This window comes from Macaca fascicularis, chromosome 16 (genome assembly GCF_037993035.2).
Source record: "Macaca fascicularis isolate 582-1 chromosome 16, T2T-MFA8v1.1".
Classification (NCBI taxonomy): Eukaryota; Metazoa; Chordata; class Mammalia; order Primates; family Cercopithecidae; genus Macaca; species Macaca fascicularis.
Genome location: NC_088390.1, coordinates 54,594,462 through 54,622,002, shown reverse-complemented (window position 1 = coordinate 54,622,002; position 27,541 = coordinate 54,594,462). Strand labels below are relative to the sequence as shown.

Genomic DNA, 27,541 nt, shown 5'->3' with positions numbered 1-27,541 from the left:
GATAGTAGAGAAGCACTGTCCCAGCTGTCCAAGCAACAAGGGTGGATACCATAAAATAATCCTCTTCTACCCCAAAGTCATACTACAACAGAACCTTCCTTCTCCCTTCCTTTTTTTTTTCCCAAATAGATCATTGATGGGTAAATAAAACCAAATTTTTATTTAAAGTACTCAAATATTTTAATTGATGTTAAAGAGATAGTAATTATGTATTTAAGTCCCCTGCTACCTGTCCTCATCATCTTCCCCATACACACACACACACACCCTGCTGAAATTGAGGAGAGGAGGCATATCCCATCCATGTATGTCCTTGGAACCCTTGTTTTGGGAGAGATTGAAGTTTGCTGAAGGAGCCAGTGTAGAAGGCTGAAAGGTATACCCAGCCAGCTTTCCTTAGGTCCCAGGAAAATGAAAACAAGAATATAAATAACTGTGGTGAAGGTTTTTGACATCACAGGGCTTAAGTGCAGAGGGCTCAAGATATTATTAGAAAATATTGTTGAGATCTGTAAGGTCATGCTGACATGACCTCAGGGAAACCCTTGAATTCATGACAGTTGACAAGTGAATTGGGACAATGCCATTACACATGCATGCAAACCCCAAAGTATACATGCTACATAAATTTGCTTATCCCTTTATTAAACTACATTCATATTTCAATTCCTAGCCACATTGGAAGAAAATAAGTGAATCAATCATATTTGTAATTTGGCTACTATAGAGTTAATGTTAAACCTTCACTTTTTTCTTTCCTTCTTTAATTCTGGTGGGGGTTTTTTTCCCCCCTACCTTCCTCTTCGAAGTTCTAGGGGAAAGACTCATCATTCTGAGTTAGAAAGAATGGGTCTAAGACAATGGGTTTGAATGCAAAGCTTTGTATAGAGAGAAGATTTACTAGATTTCTCTAGCTTCCAGATAAGTTTGTACTGTTTAGCTTCAAGTCTCTTCTCATAGTACAGGGAAGATACTTTTTCTTCCTAGGATATTAAGAGCCCTGAGGCTTGTATCTTTGTGGTTGAAGATTTTCTGACATAGGATAAGTGAAACTGAAGCCCACTCCTTCTGGAACTGACAGTGGGCTTAGGGGACTTTAAAAACAAATAGAAGAGAGACAAAGAGCTTATTTAAGATTCTGGAAAAAATAATGCCTTTAAATTTGCCCAGCACAAATCTCGGGCATGGACACACCAAAGTACACTGGATTTCCTGGTATTCTTATTGCTGTGGTGTGGATAGAGTTCAGACATTTCCATAACCCTTGAGGAAGATCCCGAGGTCAACTGAGTTGGAAGCCAGTGCATCTGCTCTGGGACAGCAGGCAAAGGAGGAAGTGACCTCAAAGCAGAAGCCAGAAATGTTCTGTCCAACCAGGGAGTCAGGCAGAAGATTCAATTGAGACTCTGGGAATTTGTAGCACCAGGGAAAGACAAGGAGATTTGAAGTCAGCCAGGAGGTCTTTAGACCTGACCAAGTCAAGAAGCCAAATCAAGGTTTGGTTATGGCTGCAAAATTCCCCAAGTGGGTAGACAAAGAACATTTCTCTAGAGTTCAGAAAGGGCTCTGATTCTTCCTCTGGGTCTTGGTATTGCCTGACTCACGCTCCTTCTCCCCGTTCATTAGACAGTCATCATAGGAGCCAGGGGAGAATCCAAAAGGCTTAGAAACCTGTGAGATCAGATATCTAATGGCCCTCTTATGAAACAACCACTTTGTAATTCTTACCTTGAGTATAATTAAATAAAATTCACAGAAAGTACAACCTACTAAAAAACAACAACAACAAAACCAAACCCCAACCCTGATAATTCACTAAACTTCAGCCTAGCTCTGCTAGACATGTAAAATGTCTCAAGCCTGGGAAAAATGCACACTTCTAAGATCTTGAAAGTTTGAACGATAAACATCACATAACAGCTTTGCATCAGAGATAAGCCAGGACTGGTTTTCCTTATCACAGGCAAAAACTTCAGAGTTCTATAAAAACTCACACCAAGTTTTATCCAATCAGGATTGCTGACTGTCATCAAACAACTTAAACCATAAATCCAGGCTTCTCTCTTTATTCTACGAGACAGTCATTGGGGAAGCTGCATTCTCTTGCATGTGTTTCATTACCCCAAATAAATATCCACTTAGCCCTCAATTTTTGTTTTACATTAAGCTTTTTATCTAATTGTTTTACAAAAAAAATTTTACAGTATTTACACATCACTTTAAAAATTTAATGTAGTGTTTTAACTATACTATAAATAAAAATACAAGAAATTTATAATAATATGTATTTCAACGTGAAAATGCTTGAGTATGGTTCACTAGAACAGAGATTGGAAAACTAGTGCCTACTAGCCAAATATGACCCACTGCCTGATTTCTGTACTGCCCAAGAGCTAAAAATGAATTTACATTTTTAAATGGTTGAAAAAAAATGAGTTGAGCAAGAGAAAGAAATAAAGCGTATTCAGTTAGGAAAAGAAGAAGTCAAATTGTCCCTCTTTGCAGATGACATGATTGTATATTTAGAAAACCCCATCATCTCAGCCCAAAATCTCCTTAAGCTGATAAGCAACTTCGGCAAAGTCTCAGGATACAAAATTAATGTGCAAAAATCACAAGCATTCTTATACACCAGTAACAGACAAACAAGAGAGCCAAATCAGGAATGAACTTCCATTCACAATTGCTTCAAAGAGAATCAAATACCTAGGAATCCAACTTACAAGGGATGTAAAGGACCTCTTCAAGGAGAACTACAAATCACTGCTCAGTGAAATAAAAGAGGACATAAACAAATGGAAGAACATACCATGCTCATGGATAGGAAGAATCAATATCATGAAAATGGCCATACTGCCCAAGGTAATTTATAGATTCAATGCCATCCCCATCAAGCTACCAATGAGTTTCTTCACAGAACTGGAAAAAACTGCTTTAAAGTTCATATGGAACCAAAAAAGAGCCCGCATCTCCAAGACAATCTTAAGTCAAAAGAACAAAGCTGGAGGCATCACGCTACCTGACTTCAAACTATACTACAAGGCTACAGTAACCAAAGCAGCATGGTACTGGTACCAAAACAGAGATATAGACCAATGGAACAGAACAGAGTCCTCAGAAATAATACCACACATCTACAGCCATCTGATCTTTGACAAACCTGAGAGAAACAAGAAATGGGGAAAGGATTCCCTATTTAATAAATGGTGCTGGGAAAATTGGCTAGCCATAAGTAGAAAGCTGAAACTGGATCCTTTCCTCACTCCTTATACGAAAATTAATTCAAGATGGATTAGAGACTTAAATGTTAGATCTAATACCATAAAAACCCTAGAAGAAAACCTAAGTAGTACCATTCAGGACATAGGCATGGGCAAGAAATTCATGTCTAAAACACCAAAAGCAACGGCAACAAAAACCAAAATTGACAAATGGGATCTCATTAAACTAAAGAGCTTCTGCACAGCAAAAGAAACTACCATCAGAGTGAACAGGCAACCTACAGAATGGGAGAAAATGTTTGCAATCTACTCATCAGACAAAGGGCTAATATCCAGAACCTACAAATAACTCAAACAAATTTACAAGAAAAAAACAAACAACCCCATCAAAAAGTGGGCAAAGGATATGAACAGACATTTCTCAAAAGAAGACATTCATACAGCCAACAGACACATGAAAAAATCTCATCATCACTGGCCATCAGAGAAATGCAAATCAAAACCACAATGAGATACCATCTCACACCAGTTAGAATGGCAATCATTAAAAAGTCAGGAAACAACAGGTGCTAGAGAGGATGTGGAGAAATAGGAACACTTTTACACTGTTGGTGGGATTGTAAACTAGTTCAACCATTATGGAAAACAATATGGCGATTCCTCAAGGATCTAGAACTAGAAGTATCATATGACCCAGCTATCCCATTACTGGGTATATACCCAAAGGATTATAAATCATGCTGCTATAAAGACACATGCACACGTATGTTTATTGCGGCACTATTCACAATAGCAAAGACTTGGAATCAACCCAAATGTCCATTAGTGACAGACTGGATTAAGAAAATGTGGCACATATACACCATGGAATACTATGCAGCCATAAAAAAGGATGAGTTTGTGTCCTTTGTAGGGACATGGATGCAGCTGGAAACCATCATTCTCAGCAAACTATCGCAAGAACAGAAAACCAAACACCGCATGTTCTCACTCATAGGTGGGAACTGAACAATGAGATCGCTTGGACTCAGGAAGGGGAACATCACACACTGGGGCCTATCACGGGGAGCGGGGAGTGGGGAAGGATTGCATTGGGAGTTATACCTGATGTAAATGACAAGTTGATGAGTGCTGACGAGTTGATGGGTGCAGTACACCAACATGGCACAAGTATACATATGTAACAAGCCTGCACGTTATGCACATGTACCCTAGAACTTAAAGTATAATAAAAAAAAAAGAAAAAAAAATGAGTTGAAAAAAAATTTTGAAAAGTTAAAATTATATTACATTCAAATTTCAGTGTCCATAATGTTTTATTGCCAAATAGCCACACATATTTATTTACATATTCTCTAGAGTTGCTTTCTCACTACAATGGCAGAGTGGAATAGTTATGACAGAGACCATTTGGCCCACAAAGCCTAAAATGTTTCCTCCATGGCTCTTTACTAAAAAAATTTGTTGAGTGCTAATTTACATACATAATTTCAAAAAGAAAAATAATCAATATAATCAATAGAGTGCTTTGACTATAATACAAGGGGGAATACAAGGAACATAATGTAAAACAAAATATTACATATTTCAATATGTAAATACTCAGGCATGGTGCACTAGAAGAGAAAATGAAGAAGTTGGATGTTTGATTGACACAGACACAAATAACTTTGTATTCTATTAGAGATTCCAGAATCCACAAGTGGCATTGCTCTCAATGGTACATGATTTTCCAAAATAGTGAACTCTTGGCAAAGATGAGAACACAATTAAGTACCACCTTCTCTTGATTTACATCTTTGCATTGCTAAAGAACCAGGTATAATAAAACTTTGTAAGACATGCTTTGTGTGCATAAGCAAAATGGAGTTTCACTGGAGGGTCAAATAAATAAAAGTTTTTCCACTCACTTGAATGTCTGTTGGGACATGGGATAATTTATTATTGTTTCTATCTATCTAATATGTTGCAGAGCATCACATCTCTGTCCCCCTTTAGTTGGTGCTAATTGCCACTCTTTCATTATAACAATCTTAAGTGCCCTCACCTATTTCCAAAATATTCCCCCAGAAACAGTGACATTCCTATTGACAGTCACTGACGTAAAGGTGCTATTTATAGTACTTTAGTACTTACGTGTGCTAAAAGAGGATAGAATGAAACATGTTGAACACTAATCAGAGGATAGTGCTTTGTCTAAGTAGACAAAAGATACATCTTTCCCCACATATCTGAATTGCAGTGTCTTACTGAATACATTTGCCACCGCATAATATGTTCAAATATTTTTTCTACTCTTTCCTGCCATTTGACCATATCATTAAGAAACTTTCATTTCTACAAGGGATAAAGCAGTAAGGAAAAAAAGAGAAAGCATAGATGCGCGTTGTCAAGATGGCAAAAAAGGGAAAGCTAACTCTAATAAAACCTGAGTAAGATGACTAGGTTCTCAGATATTTAGATGCATTCCTAGTCCCTCTTTTTATCTCTTTCTTACATGTGCACATCTTCCACACTCCCCTATAAGGACAACCTATCAGTCAAACTGAAATATCAATTTAAGAAACATCTATCTAGAAGGAAGAAGAAAGAAGCCCCTGTGTAAGTAAAAGTATTGGAACTGACAAGATTATCACCCAAAGCTTCTGTTCCATCCAGACAGTTGCAAAACACTTTGCTCTTTCTTCATCTCCAATCATTGCTTCTTCAGCTAACCCATCCGTTCAGAAGTAGAACTATGTAAGATTCTAGCAGGTAATAAGACAATCAGACCATCTGAATAAAGCCTATTATAACAGTAGAACTGCAGAGCTCCTGTTAGCTGTCTGTGATGTGCCTCGTGAAGAACCAAATTCACCCTCCAAAAATCAATCAGCCAGAAGAGCCCATTTGATGTCTGTCAATTACAAAATATAATGGCTGCAGATTAGAGTTGAAGAAAATAAAGGTGTTTTATGTAATGTTTTCAAATGCCCTTGGATGCTCAGTCTAGCCTCATACTGTTGGGCAATTTAGAAAGGCAGGATGGCACATTTAAAAAGGTAACTCATTTAAAGTTCTGCCACAGTACTACAAGGAGTTTATTATAGACGGAGCTCCTAGAGAAATACAGGATTCCTATTTTAACGCCTCCCACCAGATCCTTGGTAGTCATCTTGTTGTTGTTTACATGTGATTTGAAGTGAGTGAAGAGCTAATTGAGAATTCCTCAGAGCAAACAGGTGAACAGAGAGCCGCCTGAGCTTTTACAGCATTCTCTCCTCCTCTTTGCCTAGGTATGGATCAGAATTTTTAATGTGCAACCAGTCCCTGGGAAAAATCCAGGTGTCTAATTAAAAAAATTGTGTTGAAAATAAAAATTGTCATCACTGCCAGAGGAAAGATATACATAGCAAGGAAAAATCTATTTCAATTTTGTTCTTGGTTTATTTTTCACTGTGGCAGTTTGAGAACTGATGAGTTTCAAAAGGAAACTCTGAATCTCAGGATTTTGAGAGACAACGTTCATTGCTCCAATGGCTTCTTATACAAATAAGCAGAATTATCTTACATAATTCTACTTCAGAATGAATGGGATAGCTGAAGAAGCCATCACTGGGGATGAAGAAACAGCAAAGTGTTTTGCAAGTTTCTGGATGGAACAGAGGCTTCTGGTGATCCCTTCTTGCACAGAGAAGGGATCGCACTTATAAGAGGCTGGGATCTTAAAACAGAGGTCAGCAAATTTTTTCTATAAAGGGCAACATAATACATATTTTATGCTTTGAAGCCAATACTATTTCTGTGCCAACTACTCAATTTGCCATTGTAGCACAAAAGCAGCCGTATACAATATGCAGGGGTGTAGCTGTGTGCCAGTACAATTTTATTTACAAAAACAGAGAGCTGGATTTGATCTGTAGGCCATAGTTTGCTCAGTCCTGTCTTGGATCTAAAAGATTTTTGTTATCCAGTTCTCTCTTACTTAAATGTTAAGAAGTGAGCTACTTTACAAAAAAGTCAGAATGTTGAAATATATGGGTTTCTGATTACATGTACCTGGTATCTAATCAATATGTACTGTAGAAGCTATGTGTCATACTAAATCTTTTCCAGATCTGAAACTGGTCACCAGCATCTACATAAAATTGAGTATTTCCCTCTCTCCACCTGATTTCCATTGGGCTAAACCACCAAAGTTGGTGGAGCCTTATATAAACAAGACCCACAACCCATGTTGGGTTTTTTTTTTTGAGACAGAGTCTTGCTCTGTCGCCCAGGCTGGAGTGCAGTGGTGCAATCTCGGCTCACTGCAGGCTCAGCCTCCTGGTTCATGCCATTCTCCTGCCTCAGCCTCCCAAGTAGCTGGGACTACAGGCGCCCGCCACCATGCCCAGCTAATTTTTTGTATTTTTAGTAGAGACAGAGTTTCACTGTGTTAGCCAGGATGGTCTTGATCTCCTGACCTTGTGATCCGCCTACCTCGGCCTCCCAAAGTGCTGGGATTACAGGCATGAGCCACCGTGCCTGATCCCATGTTGGGTTTTTGAAACCAGTCAATAAAGACCTGAACAATATCTTAATCCCCTTTTATTCTTCCCACAAGTCCATAAACTCTCTCAAGTAAGTATGGGCCTGCCAACCAACTGAAAAAATTATGTTCCTATTCCCACTGACCACAAACACAGGCATCACACCAACAAGTCTTTCGATCCAGACTAAAACTTTCCAAAGATGACGCGATCTGGACTGTAAGTAAATCCCTATCATTAACAGAGCTTACTGCTCCAAGTCAACTAATTTAACTAACTTAGGTTCAGAGATAACATAACTGTGAAATACCTCCATTTGGAAATTACAGTGGTCTCTTGACCTGGTGGGAAACAAGACTTAAAAGCAACATCTGAGACAGCACAGTTGAGGTGGGGAAGGAAACGGTGCAACAGGGAACAGAGGAGCCCTCACAAAGGGATGCAGTCAGGGAAGGGACAGTGCTTAATAAAACTTCACCATCAGTCAAAACATACCAAACCATAAGCACACACATTGCAAAAAATGAGCTTCCAAGCTATACCTGTGCCAAGTGGTCTACAACTAGCAAAGATGGAGCCAGATATAGAGGAGAGGCAGAGTATATACGCTGCTGTAGTTACCTCATTTGAATGTAATTGTAGAAGCCCTGAACAGTTGTTTCCCTCAGAAACCGCATTTCTCCACTGGAAAATTCAAGGAGGAAGGTACCAAGTCTATTGACCAGGAAACACCATAAGTTGGAAGGTAAAAAAGTACTTCTAACATTGGATGCATATCCATGACATCACTGTCTTTCCTTGAATGGCCAACTCTGTGTTTTAAGTGGGGAGCAGGAACATTGAGAAGTGTGTGGATCATCAGAAGAACCAAAAATGTCAGCCCCATTGAGCTGCATGGCACTCACTGGACCAATGGGGATAATGCCCTTCCTCGAGTACTTGACTTTTACAGCACCAGGAAGGTATTTTTCTTCTGTGCACTCTCTGTATTATGTGTGGTCCTACATTCTAACATTTAGATAGTGCCCCACACTATCGGTTTCCATATCATTCTTTTCCACCTACCCGTAACCTTCCTGAGGTCAGAGAATATATTTTATTTTAAAATTCCATTATTTGGCAAGGCGCGGTGGCTCACGCCTGTAATTCCAGCACTTTGGGAAGCTGAGGCAGGCGGATCACGAGGTCAGGGGATCGAGACCATCCTGACTAACACGGTGAAACCCCGTCTCTACTAAAGATATAAAAAATTAGCCAGGCGTGGTGGCAGGCACCTGTATTCCCAGCTACGCAGAAGGCTGAGGCAGGAGAATGGCGTGAATGCGGGAGGCGGGGCTTGCAGTGAGCTGAGATTATGCCACTGCACTCCAGCTTGGGTGACAGAGCGAGACTCCATCTCAAAAACAAAAACAAAAACAAAAACAGAAACAAAAATTAGCAGGGTGTGGTAGCCCATGCCTGTAATCCCAGTTACGTGGCAGGCTGAGGCAGGAGAATTGCTTCAACCCGCGAGATGGAGGTTGCAGTGAGCAGAGTTCGCGCCACTGCACTCCAGCCTGGGTGACAGAGCAAGACTCTGTCAAAAAAAAAAAAAAAAAAAAAAAAAAAAAAAAAAATCCATTATTTATGCAAAAGCTTAGTACATAAAAGTGCCAGAAAAATATTGGGTGAATGCCTGATAAATGTGGTAGTGAAGTTGTATATTATACCAATCTGCAGTCCAGCTCACACAATCCTTGGGAGGTTTTAGTCTATATCCAAAGACTTGTGGGTGTGACGCCTGTATTTGTGGTCAGTGGGAATGTGGACAAAAGTGGTTTCAACTTGGTTGACAGGCCCACACGTGCTTGACAGATGGAAGAGCACCAGGAGCTGACACCCTGCCTAGGGAAATCAAAGCCTCTCAGCAAACCCACTTTTATTTAGCACAATGTGTTTCATTTAAAAGCAAAGGGGAAAATGTGTCACACCTGGAACTATTTACATCTCTGTCATTCTTTGCTTTTCCTGAATTCTCCAGACAGGATGAAACTCATTTCTATCTCTCCACCCTATGTGACACCCCCACTTACCATAAAAACTTTAGGACACTCAGATCATCAAGAATTGAACTGGCTAATGGGTGACAAAGTAACTATTTCCAAGCAGAGAAGATGGGTATGACCTAGAATCACCTTGCAGGTTGGACCAGACCTAAGCAAGCTGACAAAATTACACTTGTGTTGGGAGATAAGAAAAAATATTGATGGTGGGTAGCCTGTATTACTTTCACCTAAAAAGCTTAGCATGATACTATTGTTAAGAAACTCAAGGCTGGGTGCGGTGGCTCACACCTCTAATCCCAGCACTTTGGGAGGCCTAGGCGGGCGGATCATGAGGTCAGGTGATTGAGACCATCCTGGCTAACACGATGAAACTCCGTCTCTACTAAAAATACAAAAACATTAGCCAGGTGTGTGGTGGCGGGCGCCTGTAGTCCCAGCTACTTGGGAGGCTGAGGCAGGAGAATGGCTTGAACCCAGGAGGCAGAGCTTGCAGTGAGCCGAGATCACACCACTGCGCTCCAGCCTGGGCAACAGAGCGAGACTCCATTTCCACACCCCTACCCCCCCCCCCAAGAAAGAGAGAGAGAGAGAGAGAGAAGCTCAAAAGTAAATACAGTTTAAAATCAATAAGAGGAAGGTCCCTATTATGGCTAATTCTGAGCCTAGTATTCTAGAATTTCTGCAATATGGGTTTACCACACATTTAATATCATTTCTCATAATATTTACAAGAGTCATTCTTCCTGCTGTCCCCAAGTATACCATGTTTATTACTCTCTTCACACCTTCACTCTGCACTTTTCCCCCCTGAAATTCCCTCTTTGTCTACTTTTTCTTGACCTGGTCTTACTTAATTTTCAAAGCCTCTCCAATTCCCACTCCTTTCAAGAAAGGTGTACTGATCATTCCAACTCTACTGTAATCCCTCACTTCCCTGAATTTCAGGACTTTAGTGTCTATTCCTCACTTATCAATCTTATTAATTCAAGAAACATTTAGTGAGTACCTATGATTGTCAGTAAGTGTTCTAAGCATTGAGGGTACAAAGTTCCTGTTTTCCATGAAGTTATTAGGTGGGTGCAAAAGTAATTGTGGTTTTTGCTGTTAAGTAATGGCAAAACCACAATTACTTTTGCATAAATCTAATACATTCTCCGGGAGGGAGACAGAGAAAAGAACTGAATTCAAATATATAAGAAAAATCAGAGAAAAGTACTCTGTAATATAGAGGGTGAGGTAGTAATGTGACTGGAAGAACATATTAGATTGTGTGACAGTGATGGTCTCTGAAATTATGACACTTAATCAGAGATTTAAATAACGAAAACAATCTGGCTTCATGAAGATCAACAGTGGTAGTATTTCAGGTAGATTCAGAGACTGAAAGTTGGCAGAAATAAGTTTGGCTTCTTTAAGAAAACTAAAAGTGGCCAATAGGTGTGACAATAGTAGATACGGGGGAGAGAGAGGCTAAAAATGAAACCAGACAATGTAGATAGCAGCCCAGGAGAAAGATGGTGGTGGCTTCAATGAGGGCAGTGCTGGTGAAAATAGAACATCATAAGATTTAGGTGAAGCATGGATAGGACTTGGTAATGAACTGGATGAGGGAAGTTGAAGACCATACACCAAGGAAAACTCCCTTTTTTAGTCTGAGTGACTTGACAGTTACTGACATGACCAGGGAGACTAAGGGAGGAGTAGTTTGGGAGCATAAAGTAAACAGTTCTGTTAGAGATAGCTAGTAAGCATTTATGGGGAGACAGACATCAAATAGGCCATTGGATATAAAATGAGTTCTGAGAAGTCAAGATGAGATTATGTTTACAGCTCTTCGACATATACATAATATTTAAATCCGTGAATCTAAGAGAGGTCACCAAGACTGTGAGAACTGTGAAGAAAGGAACCAGAAGGGACACTGAATGGACTCCAGGATATTCAATATTTTAAGGCTGAATAGAGGATACAAGTGCAAAATGAGACTAAGAGGAAGAGGCCACTAAAGTTAAGAAGAGAAAATAGCCCAGTGCCGTTTCTGTCTCTCCCACTCTATCTTTTTGTCTTTCTCTCTCCTCTCTCTCTTTCTCTCTCTCTCTCTCTCTATATATATATATAATATATACACACACTCTTTATTTTATAGAAATTTGTATCTATAGAACAATTACAAAGATAATACAGAGTTCTCATTATATACTTCATACCCAGGTTCCCTGATTGTTAACATTCTATGCTGAATATGGTATGTTTGTCACAATTAGTGAACTAATACTGACACATTATTATTAACTAAAGTCCACGCTTTATTCAGATTTCTTACATTTTTCACCTGATGTCCTTTTGCCCTAGGACCTCGTGCAGTATCCCATGTTACATTTACTTGCCATGTCTCTTTAGTCTCCTCATGGCTGCAACACTTTCTTTGTATATTTTTATTGTATATTTTGCTATTACTCCTCTCTCCCTGACTAAATTAAAACTGTCTCAAGGGTAAAAATGTTGTGCTTTGTCTTCCATAATGCAACACATATCATAGGGGTATGCTGGCACAGTGTTTAACAAATATTTGCTTAATAAATCTAGGAAAGGGAGAATGACATGTGAACCTCCATTTATAAATGTTATTGACAAGTTTTACAGAAATATTCACTCTGATGACTACCCTCTATTATTTCCTTGGAATAAGTTTAATGATAAAAGGTCCTTAGAATTCAAAGAAGAGTATAACTCAAACAATAATAGTGGAACACAAAAGAAAAGGGACAAAAAGATTACCTCTAATCTCTGTAATTTTAAGAGGATAGCTATAATTTTTTTGCTTCTTTCACCAAACATTACATCTTGTTTTTTCATTCTTATTTTTAATGTGCAGATAATAGTTCTTTTAGTAGATACGCCATAATTTACCAATTATTCCTTCCCTATTGGTTATCTACTTGTTTGAATACAGCACTTAACCTCTTCAGGTACAAAGCTTCCCTTGCTTATCCTCTTTTAGACCTTTCTTTAGCACAGTGAGCCAAAATCAGAGTCAAGGGACAGAAGTATATATGTCAAGTTACTTTGTAAAAAATGTTATAACAATCTGCATTGCCACAAAAGTATAGATTATTATTTCTGAAAGGAAAATTCTGGGGGTACTTTCAGGACAAATACATAATAAAATAACATTAACCATTTAAATATAATTTTGACTTCTGACAAATAGGCAACTTAAGAAGCATCACTACTCTATCTAATGGATGAATCTGTTCTGTCATGAGCTCATGAGATGGACATTTCATAGAAATCTGTTCCATATTTTTACTATTATTTATCTGTTTGGAATCAGGTACAGACTTATTCTCTGTAAATATTGTAGCTCCTTTTGGTAGTAGAGTGTATTTATGTTTTTAAACAGATGGATGAAACTTCAGATCAAAAGAGTCCAAGTCCATGCCCAGGTTCATGCAGCCTCCCATAAATCACAGCCATAAGGAAAATGTGTATGTGCTGTATTCAGAATGCTAGGAGCATACTGATGTAATAAATCCATTTTTAAACTACAATTGGAAAGAAACTATTGGTAATTCCTAAAATCAATGGGTTAGTCAATTATGGGATTAATCTCATGTCACATAAAATTTTCTATCACAGCTAAAATCTCTGAATGAGACTAAAATCTCCTTGTATCTCTCTTAAGCTTGAATTCAGCAAGGCTAAATGCAATGAAAAGAAAGGAATCAAGCAGAATGGTTGTTTTGGAAGGCAGTGTGAAATGATGGAAAATACATGGCACCCTGTAGTTAAATCACAAATTTACTACTAATTGTGTCACTTTGGGCAAATTATTTCTCTTTTTAAAAAATATTTGTATAAATTTAAAAAGTACAAATGCAGTTTTTTTTTTGTTTGTTTAAATACAGATATATCGCTTAGTGGTGGAGTCCAGGCTTTTAGTGTAACCCTCACCATAAAGGGTACACTGTACTCCTTAAGGAATTTCCCATCCCTCATCCCCCTCACTCTCCCACCCTTCTAAGTCTCCAAGGTCCATTATTCCACTATCTCCATGTGTACACATATTATAGCTTATAGCTCTCACTTATAAGTATATGTGATATTTGACTTTCTGTTTCGGATTTCACTTAAGCTAATGGTTTTCATTTCCATCCATGTTGCCGCAAAAGACATGATTTCATTCTTTTTTATGGCTGAATAGTATTCCATGGTATGGATATACCCCATTTTCTTTATCCACTTACCCATTGATAGAGACTTAGGTTGATTCCATGTCTTTGCTATTGTGAACAGTACTGCTATAAACATATGAATGCAGTTATCTTTTTGATGTAATGATTTCTTTTTTAGAGTAGATACCCAATACTGTGATTGCTAGATTGAATGGTAGTCTAATTTTAGTTACCAAGAAAACTCCTGTAAAGTATGAGCCAACTTGTGGAAGAAAAAAGATAGCCCTGCCTGACAGAAAAAAGACTTCAGGAGCCTCTGAGGACATTCACGCCATTTGTGAGTAAAAGTACAGTCACTGAAGAAACTTGGGGAACAGAACATAAGACTTGCAGCAGGAAAACAACTGATTCAGGGAACTCATGCAGGAAACATTGGTCTTTGCTGGGACAAAGCCCAGAGACAGCCTAATGTCCAGTAGAAAAGTAGGTGAAATGACCTATTAAGTCAGTTTGCCATGGTGGGACATAAAGCCACATGCAAACCATAGAAAAAGGCCAGGGCAGATTTTTTAGATATATCATAGCTCAACATATTTTTGTCCTTCATTTCGATTCTGATCCACACAGCATTTGCTGAGCATGCACTATACGACAGGTGCTGTCACATACTTATAAGTGGTAGAGCCAGTGAATTATGACCATATCTGGGCTTTCCACACAAGCCAAACTAGATTTTCATTATATAAATAACCAAGACCAAACTAAAATTTGGAACTTGAATTGTCTGGAGAGTTGTATCTGAGGATATTTGAGGACCATCCCTATCTCAGCTACTACTTCAATGAGGATGATTCTCAAATTTATATTCCCCACCTGGATTTTTTATTCCAGTTCCATGCAAGCTTTTCAGCAGCCTACTAATTAGAATATTGCTCTTTTCCAGGACCTCATGATCACAACTGTCTTCTGCGCCTGTGGCAAAGATAGTGCTACTAAATCCCCCAATATTTATTTCTCCTTCTTCCTTAAAAAGGAAAACTCTGGTTTGGAAAGCCAAAGTTTTCTTGTGTGGAAAGCCCAGATAAGGTCATAATTCGCTGGCTCTACCACTTATAAGTATGTGACAGTACCTGTCATATTGTGCATGCTCAGCAAATGCTGTGCGGATCAGAATCAGAATGGAGGCCAAAAATACATAGAGCTATGATATACATATATCTGCTCTGGCCTTTTTCTATGGTTTGCATGTGGCTTTATGTCCCACCATGGCAAATTGACTTAATAGGTCATTTTGCCTTCTTTCCTACCGGGCATCGGGCATTCCCTGGGCTTTGTCCCAGCAAAGACCACATGTTTCCTGCATGATGTCTGGTAAGACATCACAGAATAAAGACTATGTAGCCCTATCTCCTTTGTAGCTAGGTGTGGACATGTGACTAAGTTCTGGTCAATGAGATGTTAGGAAATGTATGAGTTCCAGAAAGGGCTAAAAGAAAATGCTATGCCTCTCCTCACCTATTTCAGCAAGCTAGGATGTGGACATGATAACTAGACTTCAAATAGCCATCATGAACCATCATGCAAATGCCTTATTTTCAACATCAAGATAGAAAGAGCTGGGATCCCTGCATGATCTACATTTATAAGATGTAAATAAATCTCCCCATCTTATTTAGACTTATCCATCACTCATAGCTGAAACTAATCCTAGCTGATACACACTTGCCTTCAATACCCATGGAGTGAAAACATTGACTCTACTTCTGCTATAACTCTAATCCATTCTTTCCTTCACATTTCTACCACCTAGACACAGATCCTAGACAAAGGCCCTAGTAACTGGACTCCTGTGTCCATCCATACTCCCCGTTGTGGTCTTCACACCTCCTGCATGATTACGTTTCCTGTTTACAGCAACACCATGTCCATGTCATCTTTCACTTTTGAGGGGCAGTGAAAGACATGCACAGAGTCTTCCTACGAAGCTCATTTACCAACTATTTACAAAGCCGTGTCCAAACTCATTGATCATCTTTCGAGGCTCTCCACAAAGCCCTTCAATGAATCCCTATTGGTTACACAATAATGTGCAAGTGTTCCAATGAAACTTTCAACAAACTGTATGGTGTGGTTAACTTACCTGTTTTCCAAAACTCATCCTATCTCCTTTGGGCATCTTTTCTCTGTGCTTTCATGGCATTTATTTTATACATTCATTTATCACATATATATTTTTCTTAAATCACCTCTTCATGAGATTGTCCTCCTATCAGAATAGGTGCCCTGTAAATGTATTTGGGCTGAAGTAAATTTAGACATTTGTTTCTCACTGACTGACCCTACATCCTAGTCAGACTGAACTATCTGCTCTTGGTGATGTTTGCCATGTGCTCACACTATTTACTTTTACTGGAGTATCATATTCTTTACCGTATATCCAAAGCAAACCAACATTTCAAGTGTCTGCTCAAACACTACCTTCTAGAAACCTTCCATGGCTTCTCCAGATAAAAGAAAGCTTTATTATCTCTGAAGTTTCTTACCATATTGTATACAATTCATTTCATTTCAGTCCAATTCAATATGATTCAATTCAATCAAATCCAGAAAATATTAGTATTTAGAACATACTCATTAGGTTTGAATATTCATTCTAGGTCTTTATTTTGGAGTGGTTTACAGTGCAATGAGAAATAAAGGGATGTCTTTAATATATTCTAGGTTAAACTGTATGTAATATACAAATGAAGATAATGATAGTGTTGACAATGCTAGTTTACCTGAAATAATAGGCAAACTCTAGAATTTCAATGACGTAGTACAAGTTTATTTCTCATACATATAAATTTCCAAACTGGTTTTCCTGATTTGCTCTCCAAGTCAGGACCCAGGTTTCTTCTATCCTGTGGCTCTGCTATCTGCAATACGAGACTTCAAAGGCCACTATGCTGTATAGGTCAAGCCAGAATGGAAAAAAGCAGGGAGGATTTCTCAAAAGTTGTTTTCCTGGCTTAAACCTAGAAATAATATTCACTACTTATGCCCACATTTCATTGACTGGAACTTAGCCTCTTCAATACAACTAAATGTAAAAGGAGGCTAGGGAAATGTAGTACAGCTGTGGACTACACAGTGGTGTTGGATTGGATAGAACTGAGGGAAGTCTTGTAGAATCCCTCACACACCACAATGATACTGAAGAGAATTTGAAAGTTTTCCACCCTCTTAAGATGGACCAAGAAGAGGAGTAAATATGTTTTGGAGAACATGCAGCCAGAGTGGTTATAACTTCTAATTTGCCTAGAATATTCTATTTGCATTTGTTGTCCCAATATTATTATAAAGTGGGGTCTCAAAGATGTCCCAGTTTAGATGATAAATTATGTAACATCTCCACACTTAGCAGTCTTTGCCACATGCAGCTTTAGCCATTTTGAAGACTCTGCCTGTAGGGAACTTAGGTGTCTACAAGGTCACCCACATATTGACACATATTTTGTCTTGTATGTTTGCTGTCTAAATGAAATCAAGAATGTGCACCTTCTCTCAGTCCTCCTGCAACCTATCTCTTTCACTTGCTTTCTTACTCACCATTTGCCAGCCAATAAGTCGATACAAACAACTCAACTGGCTACAGAAGACACAATTACTAGAAACCTGACGACCCAGATACCTTTCCTTGTATTTAATTAATTAATTATTTATTTTTGAGACAAAGTCTCCCTTTATTGCCCAGGCTTGAGGGCAGTGGCGTGATCTCATCTCACTGCAACTTCTGCCTCCTGGATTCAAGTGATTCTCATGCCTCAGACTTCTAAGTAGCTGGGATTACAGGCATATGCCACCACACCCGGCTAATTTTTCATATTTTTAGTAGAGACAGAGTTTTGCCATGTTGGCCAGACTGGTCTCAAACTCCTCACCTCAGGTGATCCTCCTGGCCTTGGCCTCCCAAAGTGCTGGGATAACAGATGTGAGCCACCGCACCTGGCCCCTTTCCTTGTATTTAAATGCTAGATAAAAAGAGGTAAATGTCAAGAAAATAAGCTTATTAGAGGAATTAAAGGCTGAGTGGTAGAAGATATGGAGAATGGTTCCCTCTTCCCTGAATAACTTTTCTTCAACAGCAAATATTCAACATGATTCCCTATGCTGTCTTCAACTCTGTTCTATACAGTGAGAATAGCTGCCGGAATGAGTTATATTACAAACTATTGAATATAATAAGTTATAATTATCTTATACAGAAATTATTTAATTTATTTTCTCCTAATTATGAGCCAGTATGAGTAGAAAAATGAAAATACAACATAGAATTATACATGTGAAAGGGAGATTTAAGACAGTGTTTTATGCCCCCCTTATTTATCAGATGGGGAAACAGAGTCCTAGAGGAATAAAAACTCAGAAGAGTTAATGGTAGGAGCCAACACTATGAGGGCTTCTGGTGACCAAATTGCTGCTCTATCAACTACATACAAAAGGATTTTAAAAGGAGCTGAAGGCCATTATCCTTAGTAAACTAACACAGGACCAGAACACCAAATACCATGTTTTCACAAGGGGGAGCTAAATGATGAGAGCACAGGAACACATAGAGGGGAACAACACACACTGGGGCCTATTGGAGGATGGAGGGTGGGGGAAAGGGAAAGGATCAGGAAAAACAACAAACGGGCTCTAGGCTTAACACCTGGGTGATGAAATAATCTGTACTACAAGCCCCCATGACACAAGTTTACCTATGTAACAAACCCGCCCATGTACCCTTGAATTAAAAAAGTTGTAAAAGGAAGAATTAGTTGTCAGCTAAACAGAACATCTGAATTCGGTTATTTAGGATAATTAGTTAAGTAGTCAGTAAACTCCAAAGTTTTTTAATATCACATGCAGTCATTCTACCAAAGAAACGTGTAACAATGAGATTCTGTCTTGTTGGCATATAGAAAAGTGACCCTAGAGGAGGATGGGCACCCTGTCTAGGAAAATTGAGTGGAAGAACAGTTTGGCACGTTCCTGGGTCACAAGTTACAGTAAGCACCTTTTGTTCTTCCATTATCCACCTCCAGCACTCTACCATGCACCCTCAAGGTCTACTCACTTTATACATCAAAAAGATTATTACGAATGAAAAGAGAGAACCAATAGGAACCTGCTTTCCCTGAGATCCCACTCTAAAAGTTAATCTTTCAATGAACAAAGGCAAATGTACTTCAAAATAGACATTTTTTCCTCTCAAACAATAGTTTTCTCAAATTTCTGGGAATGCCAAGAACACCGTATTTTTGTTATAAATATTGCATGCCAGCATATAGTTACAAAAGCAAGAAACGAAAAGAAGAAAACCCTTACGCTTTTTAAAATCACGGGTGAGGCAGATGCCATTAGTAAGAGCCACAGCATCCTTAGCTTTCAGAAAAGAAAAAAATCACCAAGCACAAAAGTGAAAAATACACTATAGATCATATATAAATCTGTCAATAAAATACTTTTATCATGGTAGCCAGGTTTCTCGGATTATGTTTTGTTTAGAAAGTAAGCAATTCCATCATTAGGCTAATGCTCTACAGTGCTACAATTTCACTTCCTTTGGAACACGCAGGATCATGTAATCATGAATTTCAAAAGGCAGGAAAAACCAGACACAGAAAATGTTCCGCATGCTGCCGATGCAAATGTTGTGCTCTAATTTTCAAGGTCAAAAATATAGGATAGGAAGATTACAGAACTGTGCAAGAAATACACCAGTATTGACCTTCACTGAGTTTTTGTGTCACTATATGTACACGTACTATGGTGTTCAATGAAAAGATGCTGGTCTTGGTGAGTGTACAATGTGTGAAAGTGTCACCACAGAGACCAAGGGTGGGCTGGCATTAGGTCTTGGACTTCAGTTGGATTCCAAGGTGTTCTTAGCAGCCAAAAGTTAGCCAAGAGAAGAAATGATAATAGCTAACATTTAAATAGCTTTTATGGGAAGGCACTGTTCTAAACATTTTATATATGTATTGACTCATTAAATTCACAACAACTGTCTTTAGTGTTACAGTATTCTTGCCTTCTCTGCAGGGGATTGTGTTCCAAGAACTTCAGTGGATGCCTGAAGTCTCAGATAGTTTGTGACTATTTACACTGGTTTTTCCCCCTCTATACATACATACTTATGATAAAGTTTGATTTACAAATTAGGCACTGTAAGAGATTAATAGCAGTAGATAGTAAGCAATAGAACAATTAAATAAGGTTTACTTGAACACTGATAATATGAAATGTATATATATTTTATATGACATTTATAATATGCATATTTTAAAACTCTCAAAATAAAACTATAAATTTCATGCATGCATGCACATGTGGTAAAGTTAAAACCATGGATACATACTAACTTTGAAAAATTGGTTCTCTACCTTGAGAGGAAGGGAAAGAATGGGGAATAGAATTGGGAAAGGTTACACAGATTACTACAAATTTTATTTATTTTAAAATATCAGAAGCAAATACGGCAAAATGTTAATATTTATTATTTTAGAATGATGGGTTATTAGTATTTCACATATTCTCAGTAGTTTTTCCAGTATGCTTAAAAGAAGCCATGATTTAAAATAGGTGAGGAAAAACAGGTATAGTTGTAAACAAACAAGTTATTAGATAACCTTAAACATGTGTTTTTAAAAATTAGCTAGAAAAAAACCACCTCAGAAGGGAAGAGTAAGATAGATAAATCAGTAAGATAGAGATCAGTGAGAATCCTTATAGTTCAAAAGTGATAGGCCAAATAGGCATCAATTCTTAGATAGGTGTAGTTTTAATGAAACCCTAATTCAGTAACATTAAGGGATTCTTCAGTAACTTAAACCGTTTCCAAAATTACATGGAAGAACAAACAAGATTTTTAAAAAAGAAAATTCTAGGGACTTACTTGTGGAGATTTCAAAACTTTATAAGGTTGTAATAACTAATATGATGAGGTATTGATAAGTAATTGACAGGTCAATGAAATATCATTGATGATGCTGAAATATTCCCTAGCATATTTTTATATAAGATATAACAGTGTAAATATCAAAATCTACGGCAAAGAAGTGGGCTGTTTAACAATTACTAAGAAAAGTGGCTAACTGTAACAAAAATTGTTTTATTTGTCACAACATACATCCTGGATAGATTTAAAAGTTAAATGTAAAATGAAAATTTTAAAATAGGTGAATAGAATATAACTATTTTTTTTTTCTGTAAATAAAGCATCTTTAAGTTAATGCAGATTCCTCTTTGTCCTAAACCTAAGGGATTTTTGTGCATTCTAGGTAGACCAGCAGCCTAACTCTCACAGAACATTCAGAGAAATTAAAATAAATTCTGCCCACCCCCCTGTGTGAGATGAACTGGAACATGGTGTAAAACTGGGTTACAGATCTATGTAGATTATCTGATGATCTGGGCTTCTTTAAAGGAAAGATAAGTGGATCCCCCAGCGGAGTTGCCATGAGCCAAGGAAGATAAAGATTTATGTAAATAACTGCTGACTACACACTCTTATTAATAAACTTACAAATAACAGGATTTTGAACAATACAGCATTAGCTAAATATATCATGGAACACTCACACTAAGAAATATTAAATAATGTTTTTTGAAAATTATGTAAAGACAGAAAAATCCTCACCAAAAAATACTATCTGAAAAAAAATCAGGATACAAAAAAGTATATAAAATATGATCATAATTTTGAGAAGGAAAAAGATATCTGGAAGAAAATACAACCAAATGTTAAGTGAGGTTATTTTCAAGTCTTATGATGATGAAGTGAAGTTAATTTTCTCACCAATATTTTCCAACTTCTTGTTGTAATGTGTATTTTTTATGATTAGGATAAAAATGGTATAAAATTTTTTAAAAAGGTAAAACCTCCCAGTGTGTGTCGAGCTTCCCAGAACCAGTGACCCCGATTTCACTGAGGACCCTAACAAAATCTTCTCAGTGGTAACAATAATTAGTTTTCCCAACATTAATATTTCATTTTCAGTGCTATAGATGGGAGCAAGAAAACCCACAGGACATTGACCGTTTCTGAGCATAATTTCTCACTCCCGCACACTGGCCACTGTGCTGCTGGCTAAATAATGTCCCCCCATTCTCAGTTATTCATTTTGCTCATGCATAAAAGATACATGTTAAATCAGAGAAACCACCCTAAGGGTGATTAATGATGAGGACAGCCTGGAGTGTTACTTCAAGCTCTAAGCTCAGGGAACTTGGTGACACTTTGGACTCAACTTTGATTTGCATGCAGTTGTACAAGACAATGAACACTGCTGTGGGGGGGAACCTTGCTGTATGCGCCAGAATTCAATTTAGCAAGAAATTGCAAACACTTTAGGGAACCAGCTCCACGATGCAGGTTTTCCTAAGAGGACTTCATAAGAGGACTGCACAATGAAATAAATGTGCCCTGGAAAGACCTGCTTTCTGCATAGCCAGTGAGGTTTTATAAGTCATGTGTAAAATGGGATTAATGTTACCTTTGAAAGGTATATGCTGCCTATGCTCTTCACACACCTGGGCTTCCAAATCACTACGCAAACTTTTACATATTGATACATGTTTCTGTGGGAGGGACAAGTTAAAACACCTTGTCTTTCTCTGTCTCTCTTTCTCTGCCTATCTGTCTCTGTATCTGTCCCTGTCTCCTTCTGACTCTCTTCTTTGTCTGTTTCTCGCTCTTTGTGTGCATTTCTATGAGTGTCTCTGCTTGTATTTTTCTCAGGGTCTATCTCTGTCTTATTCCCTGTACCACATTCCTTCCTTCTTGTCCACGGAATTTTTTTCTTAGAAGGGAAGGGGACTATTATAGCGTTTACTTTTTCTGGCACTAGTATTTGCTACTTTATATACACTATTTAATTCAAGCCATTCAGCAATCCTAAGAGGAGAAAAAAACTTTTTAAGATAAAACCAAAAACTTTTCTTACAAATCAGGAAACTGAGGCTCACAGAAGAATTTTGTCCAAAGGCCACCTATTCACAGAAAATGGAAGATGGCTGTTTGGTAATGAGTCCCCTTGGACCCTGGAGTAACACCCTTCTTGGTATGCGGACATGCTTGCAGAGTGTACCTTCTCTGTGATAAAGGCTATTCTTCCTAACCTATAGGCTGGGAAATCCATGGCCTAAGATGTAAACTGACCTAACCCACAGGTATAAAGGCAGCAGAGCAACCAGTCCTCCATCCTTCCCACCTCCATTCCTTTCCTACCAGCTCTCTTTTTAACTTCCTGCAACCTGATCTTCATTCCTAAGACAAAATAAATGTATCCTTGATAGGGTTTTCTAATGTTGTAGACCCAATGTCCTTCACCCAGTCCTTACTGTACTTGCTCTCTGAGCATTGAGCACCATGGAGCTCATCTTCTTAAGCTGCTTTTTCCTTAGCTTCGGTAAGATAATATGGCCTTTGATTTCTATTTATTCTCTGTAAAAAATAAAAGGTAAAATAATTTGTCTATGTAAGTCCTCACTTAATGTTGTTAATAGGTTCTTGGAAACTGGAGCTTTAAGTAAAACAATGTATAGTAGGCCTTTCAATAATGTCATTTCATTCAATGTCATTTTTATAATGTTGATGAAAAAAATGGTTTTATTTGTTTTTTCACTTAAAGTCAGTTTCCAAGAATCTACCGGTAATGTTAAGTGAGGACTTACTGTTCATATACGTATATGTAGATACATACGTACACATACATGTATCAAGGAAGTAAATGAGGGCACATAGTTGGAAAAACCAAGCAACATAGAGATGGGCACATACTAGCTGCTTAATATATTAACTTGTTGACTTAATGAATTAACTAACTAATAGAATTATCTCCCCATCTTCATCTAAGCAAATCTTTCGCTCCAGCCAACTAGAAAAGTGTCCCCTATAAATGCAGTGCTCACTTCCACAGACCTCATCTGAGGTTGTTCCCTCTCTGTACAAATGGTATTTACATCCTGACCAAAACCATCACCAACCCATGGAAAATCTCCTGTGTTGCTGTGAATTGAAACAACTCTTCCTCTCTAAATGTTTATGACAATGTTCACCTCTTTAGCAATTTATTCTTTACTTCCCTGTGGGGTTTTTAATCATTACTTAACTTTTGTGTTGTCATTTCACTCCTCTCTTGTCATTGTCTCTTCAACTAAGAGAACCTTACTTTTGTGTTTTCATTGTTCTAGTATAAATAAATGTTTAATTTATTAATATTTTGAGCGCAAGAGACCAGTGTTCCTAAGCATTGCTAGCTTTCATGCGGTAGAATGGAAAAGAGGGTAATAATTAAATTTTCTGAGAGTCTCCTCTGTGCTAGATGTTTTACACGTATATCTTGTTTCATTCTCACTAGAAATTTATTAGGTAGGTTTTACCTTATTTACACGAGGACACTGAAGTTCAAAGTTACTTGATCAGCATCATTCATCTGGTAAGTTGGAAAGTTGGGGCCTGAAAGATTCAACTCTAAAGATTATGTCCTTAAGATAAATTCATGTCCTTTGCAGGGACATGGATGAAGCTGGAAACCATCATTCTCAGCAAACTATCACAAGATCAGAAAACCAAACACTGCATGTTTTTACTCATAAGTGGGAGCTGAACAATGACAACACATGGACACAGGGAGGGGAACATCATACACTGGAGCCCGTAGGGGGTGGGGAACTAGGGGAGGGATAACATTAGGAGAAATACCTAATGTAGGGGACGAGTTGATGGGTGCAGCAAACCACCATGGCACATGTATACCTATGTAACAAAACTGCACGTTCTACACATGTAACCCAGAACTTAAAGTATAATTTTAAAAACTTAAATGTATAAAGCAAAAAAAAAATTATGTCCTTAAAATTATGTCACAGTGAACAATAAAGTTTCTAGAAGAATACATAGGAATGTATCGTCAGGAAACTGGGGTAAGCAAAGGCTTCACTAGCAGGACACTAGGGGAAACAATTAATTGGACTTCTTTAAAATTAAGAACTTCTGTTCACCTAAAGGTATCATTAAAAGAGTGAAAATGTAACTCATGAGTTGGGAGAAGATACATACATCCAGGCAAAATTATTGAATTTAGAATATATTGTATCCAAAATATACTCATACAGTATCCAGAAATACTTTAAAAATTAATAGGGAAAAGACGAAGTCTTTTGTTCATTTATGGACAAGCGACTTGATAGACCCTTGATAAAGGAGAATATCCAAATGGCCAGTAAGCATATAAAAACTTGCTCAACATTACTCAAATTTAAACCCCAGTGAAATAACACTACCACCACCAGAATGGCTAAAATTAACACAATGGATAATAGCAAGTATTGGCAGGAACGTGGTGAAACTGGCATTCTCATATACTGCTGGTGATAATATAAATTAGCACAGCCACTTTGGAAATGTGTTTGTCCTTACCTTCTAAAGTTAATAAAAACTACAAATTTCGTCTACTCTATGACAACAATTTCACTCGTAGGTATATATGCAAAAAAATTAGTGCACGTCCACTTAAAACACATGTACAAGAATGTTTACATCAGCTTTATCGTAGCCAAAGACTGAACAACCTACATGTCTACTGACACAAGAATGGAGAAATACATTTTTGTACATTCATACAATGGCATACATACTACACATTGAAAGAATGAACAATTCCTACCTTGAACAACATAGGTGAGTCTCAGATTGTAGAGTGAAAGAAGTCAGACCCAAAGAGTACATTCTGCATGATGTTATTTATATGAAGTTTAAAAACATGTAAAACAAGTTCATAGTTATAAAGGTCAGAATATTTTCTTCCTCTGTTGGGTGGGGGTAAAGGGTGTTGGTAATTGACTGGGAAGGGGTGGGGGTGAACCTCTGGAGTGATAAAAATGTTCCATATTTTGATTGGTGTGATAGTTATGTGGCATATACATGTGTAAAATTAATCTGTACAATTAAGATTTGTGCATTTGTATGTTAATCTCAATTTAAAAAGCAAATAATCAACCAAACAGCACTCTGTCAGTGAGAAGAGCATGGAAAATGGAAATATACTTGTAATTATACCAGTTTCCCCAATAAGAATTTATATGATCTATCCATTTTATATTCATAATTAAGGTCCAAGGAAAACATTTGTCTCTCCTGACACTCTGGCAATATTCCCTTTATCAGATAATAAAACCATATATCCTGTCATGTCTCACCTGTGTCAGGAAGCACACACGAATTCAATACTAAATTAATCATTTTAGCCTAGGTTTTGGTATATTTACTTTCATTCTCTCTGCTCCTCACTCCCCAAACTCCAGCCCCACTTCCATTCTCATGAAAATGTTTTATGTATGCTGTTCAATACCTCAAAACCGTGTTGGATGCAGGTAAGGATATAACATGACGTAGTAAATGAACAAGGTGCTTAGCACAGAAATTGAAAGGTGGTATAAAAGGAGAGCAATATTCAGTGTCAGAAAACTTTAGCTTGAGTCTAGATGTCCTTTTATTACCTGTGAAATCTTGGTTTAAATTTGTTGAACCTTTGCCCACTCCCCTCTAAAAACCAGGCTAGCCCTATTTACCTCCCAGATATTGTGAATATCTCTTGGGATAATGCACTGGGGAAAGCACTGTGAGCTAGAAAGCATGGGTAGCAGGGTTCACCCGGCTGCCAATGTAGGGGTAAATGGGCTGACATCAAAAATGCAGCAGACCTGAGTGTCCACTACAGCTTGAGCATCTCATTGCTCTCCATCTGTCACTTTTTCTCTGACCCACATTTCCTTTCTGGAACTTAGTGGGTGTTCTCACTAATGAAAACACACCGTCTACTGTCAGGAAGAAGGAATCTCAACAAGAAGCCTGTAAGAGTGTCTTAAAAGGCTTGGCTGGATAATGACCAAGGAACTTGAACCACTGGTCTACCTTCTTTTCCCCATCTTTAGAGAAAAATTTCCTGGACACTCTGGTACATCTGATTACAGAAGAGAGAGATGAGAACTGGCTCTGAGGACAGAGTGAACAATCTTTTATCCCCCCATTCCCATCAACAACCATGACAATTGGTATCCCTCAGTTTTTAAGAATTACTACATATCAGATTCCAAGAAGCTCAGGCAATAACAGAATAGATACCAATGTCTCCAAGATCCTTCTGGAAGAGCCATTGATATTTTGCTACATGTGCTAAGATTTCTTTCTTGAAAAAAAAATACAGATAGGGTTGAAGTTCTACTCTGTATGCTTTCTCTTTCTCTCCTCTCCCTTGAGGCACCTCATTTCTGAGGTTAGTGAAAGCCATTTGTATATATGCTTTTTGTTTTCTATTCACAGTCTTCATATAATATAGTATGGGGTATCATTAAAGTTATAGAAAATGCATCTAGCCCTGTTATCCTTTGTAACTTGCTTTTTTCATTTATCATAATGCAGATACAATCCATTCATTTTAACTGCAATGTATAAATGGTCATGGATTTGTCCATTCTCTTACAAATAAATAGCTGGATCCACCTCACTTCTGCCATTTTTGGCTATTTTAAATTATGCTGCAATGAATATCTTTGTGTAG

General features: G+C 37.8%; 1 protein-coding gene across 1 annotated transcript in view; it reads right to left on the bottom strand.

Moving 5' to 3' along the window:
* The window catches only part of CA10 (carbonic anhydrase 10), a 544,961-nt gene that overhangs the window by 455,191 nt on the left and 62,229 nt on the right, over positions 1–27,541 (bottom strand). The gene's annotated exons all lie outside the window — the stretch shown is intronic.